This window comes from Halichoeres trimaculatus, unplaced genomic scaffold (genome assembly GCF_033239565.1).
Source record: "Halichoeres trimaculatus isolate MK-OKI-2021-1 unplaced genomic scaffold, fHalTri1.1 fHalTri1_scaffold_1, whole genome shotgun sequence".
NCBI lineage: Eukaryota > Metazoa > Chordata > Actinopteri > Labriformes > Labridae > Halichoeres > Halichoeres trimaculatus.
Genome location: NW_027437179.1, coordinates 20370578 through 20384504, shown reverse-complemented (window position 1 = coordinate 20384504; position 13927 = coordinate 20370578). Strand labels below are relative to the sequence as shown.

At 44.3% G+C, this 13927-nt stretch overlaps 1 protein-coding gene across 4 annotated transcripts in view; it reads left to right on the top strand.

Moving 5' to 3' along the window:
• The window catches only part of plxna1b (plexin A1b), a 219433-nt gene that overhangs the window by 27819 nt on the left and 177687 nt on the right, over nt 1-13927 (top strand). The window lies entirely within an intron of this gene.

The following is a 13927-nucleotide window of genomic DNA, read 5'->3' as shown; positions in this document are numbered from 1 at the left end:
GTTGCTGTCACAATAGTTCAAATAAGTAAAGCAAACATCACACACACATATCACAAACATATCTTGTCAAGTACATCTCCAAGCTCATAGAGGTTTCTGCATCTTTCCTGAGGTCTCGTGACCCATCAGAGGAAATAAATCCAATGAACACCAAAACGACACAAGCCACACGCTGGTCTTAAAGCAGTTAGAGCGCAGGAGAGAGCCCTGTGGTCATAGCCAATGATATGGTTACTAATTCTCTTCAACAGCACACATCCGGAAACAGAATGGGCCCTAATGGACAAAGATGGATAAGGATGCTGCTCGAGTCGATAGTGGACCAGCCCAGACGCAGTGTGTAGTCGTTTTTGTGAGTGTGTGTGTGTGCCAGTGTGCATACCAACGCTGTTGCCTGTGTGCTGTCACTAGAACACAGTCAGACGTTTATTTGAGTAAACTTGTGCTGGATGATGTAATGATGTTGATCAGTGGAGACAGTGGAGAGCAGATGCTCAGTTGTCTGTCTGTTCCTGTAAACTTAATAAGAAGGGAGCATTTTCAGTGTGATGGAGTGACACAAGAACTCACAGCTGACATTGTGTGTGCGAGGTGGAGTCTTTGAAGTGCCCGGGCCAGACCTCGGTCTCCTGTTCCGACGTGATCAAGATAATCTTTAACTGAATGCATACTTTCACATTCTTTCTGTCAGTGATTCCACAGAGATATGAAAAATACCAAGAGCGCGTTGTGCTTTGGCTGCCGTTTTGTTTTATCTGTGGTGTGCTCAGATTTTAACTAAGCAGAGATGAATGTGATCCTGATGCTGCTGCTTGATGAGCGTCTTGCTAAAATTTGTGCATCAGAAGAAACAGAGGTGCCACACTGACAGACGCTTGTGTTGCATGTGTTGCATGAGTTTCATGATTGTCCCGCCCTCTTTTGGAGACCAGCAGGTCTGGAATCTGTGCAGAGCAGAAAACCAGTCTCAGCACTCCTGGTGTTATCTGGTGAACAGACCCCACTGTTGGTGCTAGAACATTAGTGCAACTGGCGTCTCTGTCCACAAGATGAACAGCAAATTAAAATTCAGAACTGGGATCAAACTAGAGTCTCTGCTTCTCAAAATGTCATTGATGACATTATTTATTGGTGGTCAGGGGAGGCTGTGCCCATTGAGGAGGCAGAGACTGTATACGGTTTGTTACCATTTGTGTAGCTTGTAATACATCTTCTTTTTATGGCAAATCTTTGGCTGTAGTGTCCAACTGAAAGCTGACCATTCATCCAGTCCTGACAGTGCCGGCGGTCCACATAAGCTCACTCTGGAAACATAAAGTCCAAGAGGGGGAGGCTGCTTTTATTGCCCCATTAAAACAAAAGGAGACAGTGATTCTTTTTAATACCTTTCTCCTTGAGGTGACTCCTCTTCCACCCACTTCCACTGCTAACAGCACTGTCCTTAGATCCGTGGAGAGGGAGCTTTTATAATGGTATGCCTGTTTTTACTACAGTCAACACTCTATGCTGGCAGGTTTTTAGAAAGTAGTGCAGCTCCAGCCCCGCGCGGCTCTCTGGGCGTTAAGGGTCAATCAGGCTCATAAAATGAAGGTGTTAGGAAGAGAAAGCAGGCCGAGGGAGAGCAGTGTTTGGTAATAAGCTGTTTCAGGCAGAGCAGGCTGCATTCCATTAAAGTGAACTCAGCAGGGAGACTGTAAGCAGCGTTATGAGGAATGCGTTGTTTGGTTCAGTCTGTTTTGAAGTTTGTTCAGGGAAAGTTTCTTAAAATGGACAGTCCTTGTACTCGCCCTGTTTCTGTTATCATTGTAAGCTGCAACACTTTTCTCCTTGTGTATGCCTCATTGTCAGGTTTACTCAGTCCACTAACTGAACCTGTTCCCTCCCTCTGTGGTTTCATGACATCAACACCTGTACAACCCGCTTAGAGAGCTCAAACCACAATGTGATTAGTGGTGTGAATGACTGTTGAAAAACCCCACAGGGCGGTGTGGAGCTGACCTTCATTGTGACTGGCATTGCTGTGTTGGTTTAGGTCATGGCGTGGCACAGATCTGCATGCTGGCTTTGTGATTAGCAATAACAACACATGGCGCCATTAATCCTACTTGGAGCAGATTCTTTAAATACCATAACAGGACGATGCAGGTGTGTCATTTTTGATTGGATGGGCCTCGACCAGCTGGAATGTTCATCACACCTAGCTGCCATTGTTCTGCAGGTGGAGGGCTGATGTGACGATTGGTACTGTTTCAGGTGAATTTCCAGTAGTCATCAGTGCAGTGTGTGTGTGGCAGGAAAAGATGGACTACAGGGTCAAATGTTGGGAAGATAAGAGTGATTAAGGGTGTATTCAGACCTGGACTGTTGGGTCCACTTTAAACGGACCACGCTGGTGCGGACTTTTCATGCAGGTGTGAATAGACACAAACAAACCCTGGTGCCGACCAAACAACCGGACAGAGAGCCACTTTTTGAGGTGGTCTCGGTCTGCTTCCAAACAAACTCTGGTGCGGTTCGTGGTTCTCCGGTGCAGGTCTGAATACAAACCAAAGTCCATCCGAACTAACTACAGGATACATGCGCCTTTTGGGCCTATAAAGCCACCGTAACCTAACCGTCTTTGGTTCATACCTGATCCTCCGTCTTCTGTTTAGCCACGCTGTTGCTGGCATGTTGTGGGTCAGGACACGCAGAGCATAGCGTCTCCTTGCTGCGCGCATTCGTCTTCCCTGTTCCAAAATTTGCAACGGTGTTGTGAAGCCTGCTTTAAAGGAGCTGCTCTTGAAACTGAAAATGATTTTGCAGCTCTAATAAGAGCACAAACACACGTTTACCTCTATTTCTGGGTCTGTAATCTGTGTGCCGCCCTTTGTCAGTGCTGTCCAATGAGAGCACTGATCGTCACACACGTGGATGTGTTTACGGAATAAAGTCCACTTGCAAAAAGTACAATCTGAAAACGAACCACACCAAACGAAAAAATAAAGTCTGCTTTTGGTCCGGACCAAACAAGTGGACCAAAGGACTTTTCTGGTCTGAATACAGCCTAAGATTCAGCCAACCTGTGCTCAAACACTGAACTAACTCCACCAAACTGTTCCTATAAGGCTCAATGTGGCCTTGACCTACATATTGCCTACCTCGCCCACCTACACACACTACACACAGCCCCCGCACACACACTTACGCACACACACATAGGATTTGTCATGGAGAGAAAGACCCAGTCTACACAGTCAAGAGATTAAGAGTAAACCACTAATCTGACGCTGCATGCAGCAGTGTGTTGGTGTGTCTGAGTCTGTGCGCTGCCTTTTGGAGTGTGGGCAGGTTTTATGTGACGGCTGCTGCTGCTTCAACCGTTTTCCATCCTGTCGCAGCAGCTGGAATGAAAGCCTTTTGTTTTTCCAAAGGATTTCACCCTGGAGAGAAGAAACAGGGAGGAGAAAATGTGTTCCTGTGTTAAGTGTGTTAAGTGTGTTGTGATCGGCACAAATTCGATGTCTTCGAGGGCTGTACTTTGTATCGGTATCTGTGCTGCGATGATTCATAAAAAGAGGAGGAGAAAACAGAGCAACTTCATAGAAAGGTGGAAGCAAAGCAGGGAGGAAGAAGTGCTTCACGGATTGGAAAGACTGAGATGGGTAGAAAGATGTAGACGTCTACTACAGTCTGTTTTATCCTCCCGTGTTATTTTAATAACTGCATTCCCAGGGGCCACCCTGAGGAGCCAAATTCTGTGTTCAGCAGCCAGATCACACACACTGTTCACAAACTGTTGAGACACAATGTGCAGATCTCCGTCCAACTCACCCAAGCTGCTTTAAAAGTGCTCAAATACAACAGCTGAGTCAGGCTTTGTTTGATCAGGACGCTAGCTAAGTGTGCATTAAGGTTTGTCCACACAGCTCTCCTGATGAATTCCAGTTTGAACGATCACCACTGGTTCGTTAAAGAGATGACACACAGGAGCTGCTGTAAATATCGCTGTGGAGTGTGTGTTTATGTGTGTGTATGGTCTAATCTTAATCAACAGGTTTGCCGACGACACCGTGTTTTATTTTTGGCAAACGCAAAAAAGAATTGGGACAACTGTGTGCTGGAGTCTGAGCTCAGACACATATGCACACATTTATGAATCCCCCCCCCCCCCCCCACACACACACACACACACACACTTACTTTAGACATCCTGTGTATGTGAAGTAACGTCTATCAGCATATAATCCCATTTACCTCTGAAAACAGGAGTGTGAGTGTGTTTATTGTCGTAGGGAACGAGTAGGAGAGAAGGAATTTCTGTGATGTGGTGCCCACAGTCTGTCTACTGTCTCAGGGTGGCAGCTGTCTCTCTCTCACACACACACATGCACACACACACACACACACACACACACACACACACACACACACACACACACACACACACACACACTCACTCTGAACTCCACACAGCACATAGGGTGTCAGAAAAAGCAGTCGTCCTTGCACTCAATGCTGCTCCAGCCCTTGAATATGTGAGTGTATTGTCTGGCAGTTTTTTACTCGTCCTTGTGTCTGTTTGGAGCCTGGGAACCCAAACAGAGAGGACGCTGGGAATAAGTGACATCATTATGTTGGGACAGATTGGATGGCTAACATTAAGAGTAAAGTGTTCAGGCCAAGGTTATAATAGTTAACTAAAACAAAAATAAAACGAAAACTAAAATTTAAAATACATTGCAGTTAACTCAAACTAATAAAATCTAGAAAAGAAAACAAAAACGATAAGTAAACTAAAACTATATCTTGTGTTCACAAAACTAACTGAAACTAACTAAAATTATTGAGAAAATGCCCTTAGTTTTAGTTTCTGACAATGTTAATAGCCTTTAGGATTTAAATTAATCCGACACATTTTCCCAACCAATTTTAAGACAGTTTCAGGCAGTTGTCAGTGCCGTACGGTACCATCCTAGCGGCGTATAGGGACGTGCTTGTTTACTGCACTGACTGGCTGTGCTCTGTGCTGCGACAAAACGTAGTGGAGCAATGAATTAGAGCATCTGTAATAGTTTAATTGCATGTGAGTCTGACTTTAAATGTTTTTAAGTCTGTCTTTCTTGTTAGAGTCCAAGTTTCTAAATATTTAAAGCTCATATTATATTGTTTTATATAGTTTTTGTTTATATTATTTTTAGTTTAGTTCAGTATCGGCATTAACTGAGCAGTGAGCACTATGTTGGACTGGAAAGTAAACAGTATGACAAAATATTTACTCTGACCTTTTTCAATCCTGCGCCTGGTTGATAGGGTATGAAAAACTGAAACTAAACTGAAACTAATTAAAACTAAACTAAAACTAAACTAAAAGTGAGCCTTGTTGCAAAAATCAAAACTAAATAAAAACTTGAATGCCTGCTCTAAAACGAATTAAAACTAAACTGTAATGGGGAAAAAAATTCAAAACTAACTAAAACTAAACTATAATGACAAATCCAAAACTATCATAACCTTGGTTCAGACTGGTTTAATGCTTGTTTATTATGATGTGCTTCATGAGACTTTGACTAATGCTACTTTTAGAAAAAACAAACATTTTACAATGTTGAGATTCCACGATGCCACAAAGCAGAGCCAGGCAGCTAATGAAAAAACACCATAAAGAGTTTATTCTTGGCTGAGGCTCCTCCTGCAGAGGAGAGTAGAAGGTTGGAGACTCAGGAGCTTTATTTTAGTCATATTGTGTAAAGGGGAGCAGCTGGACAGGTCTGGATCAAGTTTTTATCACCCTGGCTGAAGGCTTGAAAGTTAGCCCAGCAAGGTCCTGTGAAGACATGAAGCTCAATTTGTTCCAATGTATGACTTCCTACAGACATACAGACACACACTCACAAACACACACTCAAACACTCCCTCTATGCTTTTGTTTTGGCAGGCCACCTGCCACAGAGAGGGAGAGGGAGAGGGCACGGCGCTTGTCCTTCACTAAACTGATTTACGTTGGCACATAAATGTGAACTCATAGGACTGCACCTCCAGACTTGCCAGTCAGCTTGTTTCCTCAGGAAGGAAGTGATACCACAATACTGCTTTGTTGTGCGACGCGGTGGAAATTGGTCCTGCCTCCTCTGAAATTTGTCTTGGCTTTCTGTATGGATGACTTGAAAGTATAGACAGGTTGTTTTTGGCAGTTTGAGAGCTGGTACGCAGGATGTTCATCCCTCTTTTCCTTTCTTACTGATAAGGAGCTGATGGGAGTTAGATGAACATTAGATCAGTGGACTGTTTCTGGTGATATTACCCCAGAGGGCCCTTTAGAAACACTGTCCACATTCCTTTTATGAAGACGTTCCCCGCTGTCGTTCAGCTGTTATTGAAAAAGGAGGACCTTTATGAACAATCCTCCGTGGACACTAACAGATGGGCTCAGCTCTTTTTTTGATCATATTCCAGCGAGTTATTGCAATAATGTTGACATTCCTGGATAATCCTCAGCAGACAGAGTGATTGCTTTGTTTCAGGATTGAGATTTGAGTTTTTGGTGTGTTAGGAGGGGCTCTGACCCCCCTTGTTTGTAGCCCTCCTGAGCCCCTGAGACAGCCTATGATTGGTGCATATGTCAGACTGGTGGGATAAACAGGCCGTAAATGACTAGTCTGCACAGTGCCTACCTGCAGTGTGTGTGTGTGAGAGAGAGAGAGAGAGAGAGCACAGGCGTGTGTGTGTGTTTGTACAAAGTGCAGGAATAGTTTAGAGAGCAGCCCACGTCCTCCACCCTGTAAAAACTTCAGGCAGAATTTCTGTGTGTTTGTGACTGTCGAGGAGTGTGTCATCTATCCAGGGATTGCCGCCCCTTCCACTGTCAATACCCCCCTCCGTCGGTGTGTCGGGGGATGGTAATCCATTCTTCCCATATGCAGATAGTGGCGCTGAGATTAGGCAGACCCTGGGAGAGGATTAAGGATTAAGGGGTTGGCTCTTCTTCTATTTTACCGTCCTCTCGAACCGTTCTACCTCCTTTACCACCACAACACCCCCTCTTTCTTTCTGCCGCCTCCTCTGCGTGCTGCTCAATCCTTCACCAGCGCCCCCCCCCCCCCTTCCCCCTTCCTGGGGCAAATCTCCAGTCCGTGGAGTGTGTAGGCCACTGAGTGAAGAGGTGTGGGGCAGATTAAGACAGAGATGCATCAGTTCTTGATTTGCATGAGTGTTTTGTGTTATTCAAAGGCCTGGGCCGATAACAAATTTTGCTGGATGATGTATTGTTCCCAGTTATTGTTGATAAACGATATTGTAGACAGTATTATTTTGAGACCAAATTCACCACAAATAGAAAAAAAAAATCACAATAATGCAATACATGCTTTCAAAAGCTATAAACTTTATTTCTCACAAGTAGGGGTGGACTGATCACAATTTTCTGGCCGATCACTGATCTTTAAGAAGCCTGACCTGCCCATTAGGGATGGGTACCAAATTAGGTACTTTTATTGGTACCGACTGAATTCTGTCAAAAGTACCGGGTACCGATTCACATAAAATCAAAAGGTACCGTGTTTAGGTACCTAAATGCATCCTTGTGACTGTGAGGGAGTGGAAGAGTAGGTGATTTTCTGTAATGGACATGAACACAGCATTGCAAGGTTAAATATTGAATAATAAATATGTTAAATAGAAAAGAATTAACATTTATTATTAAACATACTGATATTTTTTACCACATCAACACACAAAAGTACCGAAAATTGGTACCGTTGAGTACCGATACCGATTGCCAGGTACTAGGAATCGGTATCGTTTCAAATGTGAAAGGTACCCATCCCTACTGCTGATAGCGATTTGGGCCGATACCGATTTCTATTTTTTACTTTGTATAACTTACAGCAGTGTTTCCCAATCCTGGTCCTGGAGGACCCCCCTGCCCTGCATGTTTTTTATGTTGCTGACTCCAACACACCTGATTCAAATGATCAGCTCGTCATCAAGCTCTGCTCGAGCCTGATAACGAGCTGATCATTTGAATCAGGTGTGCTGGAGTGGAGTAAGATCTAAAACATGTAGGGCAGGGGGTCCTCCAGGACCAGGATTGGAAAACACTGACTTACATCATAAACCTTCAATGTTCCAATCTTATTTTATTGAAAATCATTGAACATTACCTGTGAAACAATAAAATCTTTATCTTTTAACTTAATCAACCAATAAAGTGTCCTGAGTTCAGGTGTCAGAGCAAAAAGCGACAATAGCTGGCTGATCACTGATTCCCCAAAAGTAAGGAAATTGGCACTGATGGATGGGTGCATGTCTACTTTTGACTATTTTTTTACTAATGTGATTTTCAGTAACTTCCAAAAAAAAATTGAAACAATAAAAATAAATCGGGCTCTCATTCAAAAATTGCACTTAAATTAAAAAACTGAGTTAAAATGCAGAATTTCTTTTGTGATGTAGCGAACTACACTTTGCTCCTCTCATCCATGAGGCTTCATCAACCTCGTCAGCTTCATCCCAAACTACAAAAACAAACATGCATGCACATGGCGATAAATTGAGGCCGGCAAAATTATTGAGTTTGTTTCATTTATCAAACGGTTAATTGATTTATTGACTACAGTCCCAGGCCTAAATCAGCGTGATTCGATGTTAGTCGTCAATGTGTCTGCGTGCTCAGAGGGAAGGAGACGCTGCAGATGTCAGCTGCTGACATGTGCTCACTGTGTCTTCAGACATGTTCCTCTTTGGTTAGATACAGTGATTGACTTTTTCTTGTAGGAGACCGTGTTTCCCATCTTTACACATACACACACACACACACACACACACACACACACACACACACACACACACACACACACACACACACTTACACACACCTCCCTTGTTTCAGCCACTTCTCTCCCAAACACTCAGCTCCCTCTTCCCCCTCTCCCTCCCGTCCCAGGTGTCACCCACGTGTCATGACGCAGAGCAAAGGGTAGAGAATTTGTCTGAGAGCTGCTCTTCTTCCTTCCTCCCTCCTCCTCATCATCATCTCTCGCCACCTTCTCTTTACACTCACTCTCACTCACTCTTCCCTGCAGTGGCGAGCGCTGTAATTGATATGCCACTGGCAATAAATCAGCACAGCTCTGGGCTGAGCGGCGACCATTATCTGAACGGACAGGTTTAGCTGCTTTGGAAAAGAGGGTGAGAGGGAGAGGAGGGTGGTTGCAGCTCAGCTCAGGAGAGTCACCAGCAGCTCACCACTTCACCAGCCCCCCTCCACCTCCAGATATCGAAACCAAATAAACAAAGCAGCGTGAAGCTCTGAGAGGACCGTTTCTCTCCAAGCTTTTTCTTCTGTTTCGTCATTCCAGTCCCTCACTCCACTTCCCAGTGTCCATGGAGATGCAATACAACCCCATCAATTGATAGGCCGGTCCGATATCAAATCCAATCCACTCGGTCCCTTACAGCCCGTCCTCTCTAATGCCTTTCCCTGATGTGATAACGACCCCGGCTCCCCTGATATGGCGGCTGCCCGTTCCCAAAGCCACAGACGCGCTCCAGCCCAGAATGATTGACATGTTTTTCCTTGATGGTGCCAGATATGCCTCACAACCTTGTTCCAGCGCTTTTCCCACCATTTGACTTTAGCTCGAGAGGAAATTGAAATTGAAGAGGGTGAGGGGGATAAGGAAGGGATGAGAAACCTGAGGAATATGTGCAAGAAGCTGAGGGATTGAATGTCTCCTCAACAGTTGGGCGTTTCCACCCTGACAGGAAAGAAGTCAGACAGCATCCATCTGTGGGGTCATTGTCTTATTACCAGGCAAGATCATGAGCAGCCACTGACTCCTGGTTGATTTTCGTTTTTTGTGAAAGTACCGATGCACCGATCCAACTTTTGTGGTTCTTATATCAATACCGATGCCTAGGCTTTGGTATCAACAGATACAGACACCAGTGTTGAATAATAACCTGCATGCCCTACTGTGGGGTAGGGCTGGCATTGTTTTGGGTTTTGGGACAAAAAAACGAGTATATGGAATTACTGAAGTTAAAGGATATGTTCGGTTAATACAGCTTTTACATTGTTTATAGAATGAAGTAGAACAAAATACTCACTCAGAAGGTTTTCCTGATCCCAGCAGTGTTTCGGGAGATATTTAGATCCAAAATCATGCAGTGGACGTCCGTATAATGGGATCCATCGGGGGCATAAACAGCGCTGCTCCTAAAACTGCATTAATCGTCCAAAAACGCATGTTTTTCCACCAATATTCCATCATGGTCCGCTCCAGGTTAGTCCTCTGCTGCAGTCTGTGTCACTCCAGACAGCGCTGTGTGGCTGTACTGACCTCTGAACTGACGAAGACTTTGTTTACGATTGCCCCTCCGCGCGTCATCATGCAGCCTGCCGTTCTCCCCTGAAACAATGAGCCGCGCTGCGCATGCGCGGGGGGGCAATCGTAAACAAAGTCTTCGTCAGTACAGAGGTCAGTACAGTACAGCAAATATCTCCCGAAGCACTGCTTGGATCAGGAAAGCCTTCTGGGTGAGTATTTGGTTCTACTTCATTCTATAAACAATGTAAAAGCTGTATGAACAGAACTTATCCTTAAGTACTTATACCATGAAATACTTAAATATTTATCATCAAAACAATTCTTCAGAATGTACACAAGTTCTTTTCGAATGTCAACTTTTATACCTTGTAGACTAGTAGTGCAGCAAAAAAACAAAGCCAGTACATCAACGGTAACATTTCAAATCAAGGAGCAAAGAGCGCTGGTTAAAAAACAAAACAAAACGAACAAAACCCCCCCGATACAACAACATCCGATACCACCGATCGGTATCAGTTTATCCCTGTGGGGAAGTCATGCTTCCTCACATGAAGCTGTGGCTGAGCAAAATAAAAAGGATTCATGGTCAAGACATCCTTTTTACATCCTCCATCCTTCACCCACTCTTGTACCCTCACATGAAGTGACAAAGAAAACATCCAGCCTCCCTCTCTCCCTATGTGCCACTTCACACAGCTTTACATCGACACCCGCTCTCGTCGAGCAGCTCCACTGTGCCATTAAGCAAGAAATGAGCTTTTTGTTTGGGCTGTCTCCTCACGTTGCAGCTGCTTATGTAGAAGAGGCTGCGATCTGCATCGAGTCGCTTTAATCTCGCAGACTGCAGAGCGTGGGTATATCTGATCGCTGCAGCTCAGGCCCTTCTGTCTGCAGTTACCGCGCTGAGCTGCTTCAATCCTCCGGGCTCCCCAGGTGTTTGATTCGAGCGCCGGTATAGCTCTGATTAAAATGCAACAGAAGTGCTGCCTTTTGTTTGGCTCCTGCTGCTCCTCGCTGGCCCTTCTGCTCCTATCTTTCTAGCTCTCTCTGTCCCAGCGATATCTCCTCGTTTTTGTCTTCTCCTTTTTTTTTTTTTATTCCTGCGCTGCTCCTTCTTTCTTAGCACAGTTTTTTTTCTCACTCCTACACATTTGTCTTCTGCCGGGCCTTTCATTTGTGGAAATTGGATGACACCACCTCTCCCTGAACCTGGCTAGCTCTGTCTCAGCTGAGCTATGGTTTGCTATTCCATGAACATCGCCACCGCTATTTCTCTTCTGCCCTGCTCTCTTCTGCTCTTTCTCTCTTTTCTCACTTGCACTGTTTGCAGCCCCAGTGACTAAAATTGATGTGCAATTCAATGACTCCTCTTACCGAGGTGTTTAATTCTTTCAATACTTGCAAAGTGCGCTTATTTTTCCTCTGAGTGCTCAGCCTCACTCTCTCCCACTCATACCTGCCGTTCCTTAAGGAAATCTGAATAAAACAAAATGAAACACGATTTAAAAGACATTAACTTTCATCCCTCTGAGCTGTGTTATCTAACCACACTCCCTGGCCTGTATATACCCGCTGATTGATGGACAGATAGCTTTGTTCCTGAGTGGCTGACCACATGAGAAGCAGGAGGCAGGAACCGAGATAAGAAAGAAAAATAAAGGAAACAAACATTCCTTTACCTCTACCCTCTCCCTCGTCCCTCATCTCCCGTCCTGTTTCCTTTCCTTCTCATCTCTCTGTAGTGTCTCATCTTTCCTGATTCACTGTGGTCATAAAAAACCCTGCGCGCAGACACTTTGATAGTCAAGGTGAAATTGAAGTGTGGGGTCCCTGAGAGAGCTGCGTCCTGTTTTGAATAATCAGCGTTTACAGGAGAGCTAATGTTCCAGTTTTTGCTGGAACATGATTGGCTTGTCAAGTAACAGCATGTACCCCACAAACCCTGCTCCTGATCATTGTTGGCTTGTTATAGGAGGACACTCAAAGGGGTAGATACTCTCCTTTTGACTTCTCCTTCGTGTCCTTAACCTGTAAAATCTCCATCCTGATAAATCATCTTCAGCCTGTCCTTTAAAACGAATCACTCTGCTGTCTGCAGACGAGGCCGCCAGAGCTACCAGCTGTGGGGTGCAGGGTGTGCTGTGGGAAATATTGTAAAATATTTGTGAGAAACTTATAAATTAAAGCTGATTTAAATAAATAGTTTTTTATTTAAGCATCTGCTCTTAGTTTACTAGCTGATATGAGAGGACAATGACAGCAGGGAGGGAGAAACGAGGAGCATATGCAGTCAATCTCTCAGTATCAGTGCTGAGATACTTTCCATCTCGAGAATTAAGCATGCTATTCTCAGATGTGTAGTGGTCCAACGGATCGCAAAACTCACGGATTGGATCGTTCCTCGGATCAAGAGTCACAGATCGGATCATTTTTTGGATCAGCAAAAAAATAGAAATAAATAAACAAGTTTTGTCCGTTTATTAAACACTTAGATTATTAAATTAAATATATAAAAGTAGTGCACAAGGCATATCTTCTTTATAACAGTTATTAATGAAAAACATTTTAAAGTGAAATATATAGGCATATCTCCTTCCTTTAAAATTTAACAATGAACCAAAAATCAACTTAAAGTGCAACAGCAACATAAAAAGGCATATCTCCTTTTAATACTGGTTGAAAGACCATTAATAAAATAGAACTCAAAGGTAAACATTAGAAGACATCTTCCTTGAAACAAGGAGAGTGAAAAAACCTGAGCTTATAATTTCAGATTTTTTTTCAAAAAGACACGCCAGATATAAACAATATGGGAATGGAATGCAAAGTGAACGGCTGGTCGTCCTTGCTCTCATTATCACTCATCTTTACATTGTTTATGCATAATTCGTCCTGGCAGACTACCTGCGCTTGTTTATATCTGGTACGCCCGTGCGGACTGATACACTAAGCGGCGAGCGCCTCGTAGCCAGCTGTGGCTCTGCAGCGGAGGTAGCGCCGTTTTACGACACGATGAGAGCTAGAGCCTTATTTAGCTGTGTTTTCGTGTGGAAGTAACGCGCTGAAAATTCTCTGAATAAAGCGTGAATGCAGACCAATATCAGATTTTTTCGGTGGGAGTCTGTTTATTTGTGTTTTTGGTCAAGTAAAATATGGCCCCGTCTGAGTGCAGAAGAAACCGGCTGACGAGCAGGGAGGGGGTGTTTGGTGCGTGCGTCCTGGGCTTCTGCTGCACAAAATCACTGCTGTAGGGGTAATTTCTGCCCTAAACCTTGTGATAGGACCCAACTTGTTCCATCCCAGAGTATCACTTTAGGCATGGCACGGTGTATATTGCCAGTGTGTCGCGGGGCGTTCAAGCTCCTCCTCTCCTCCGCTTGCCATGTCTGCACACCTCCCTTCTCCGCTCGTCAAAAGAGCACACATCTTTTTTTCAGAAATCAATCAGTGGGTCACGTGTGTGCCGAACCGATTACGTCGATCTGAACGGATCACAGATCAATGATGATCCGTTGCACCACCACAGATTTGAGAATGATGTTTGGTGTTTGATGAGGCACACTAAATCAGTGGTGTCATGGGCACAAAAACGTCACACCTTTAAAAATACACACTGG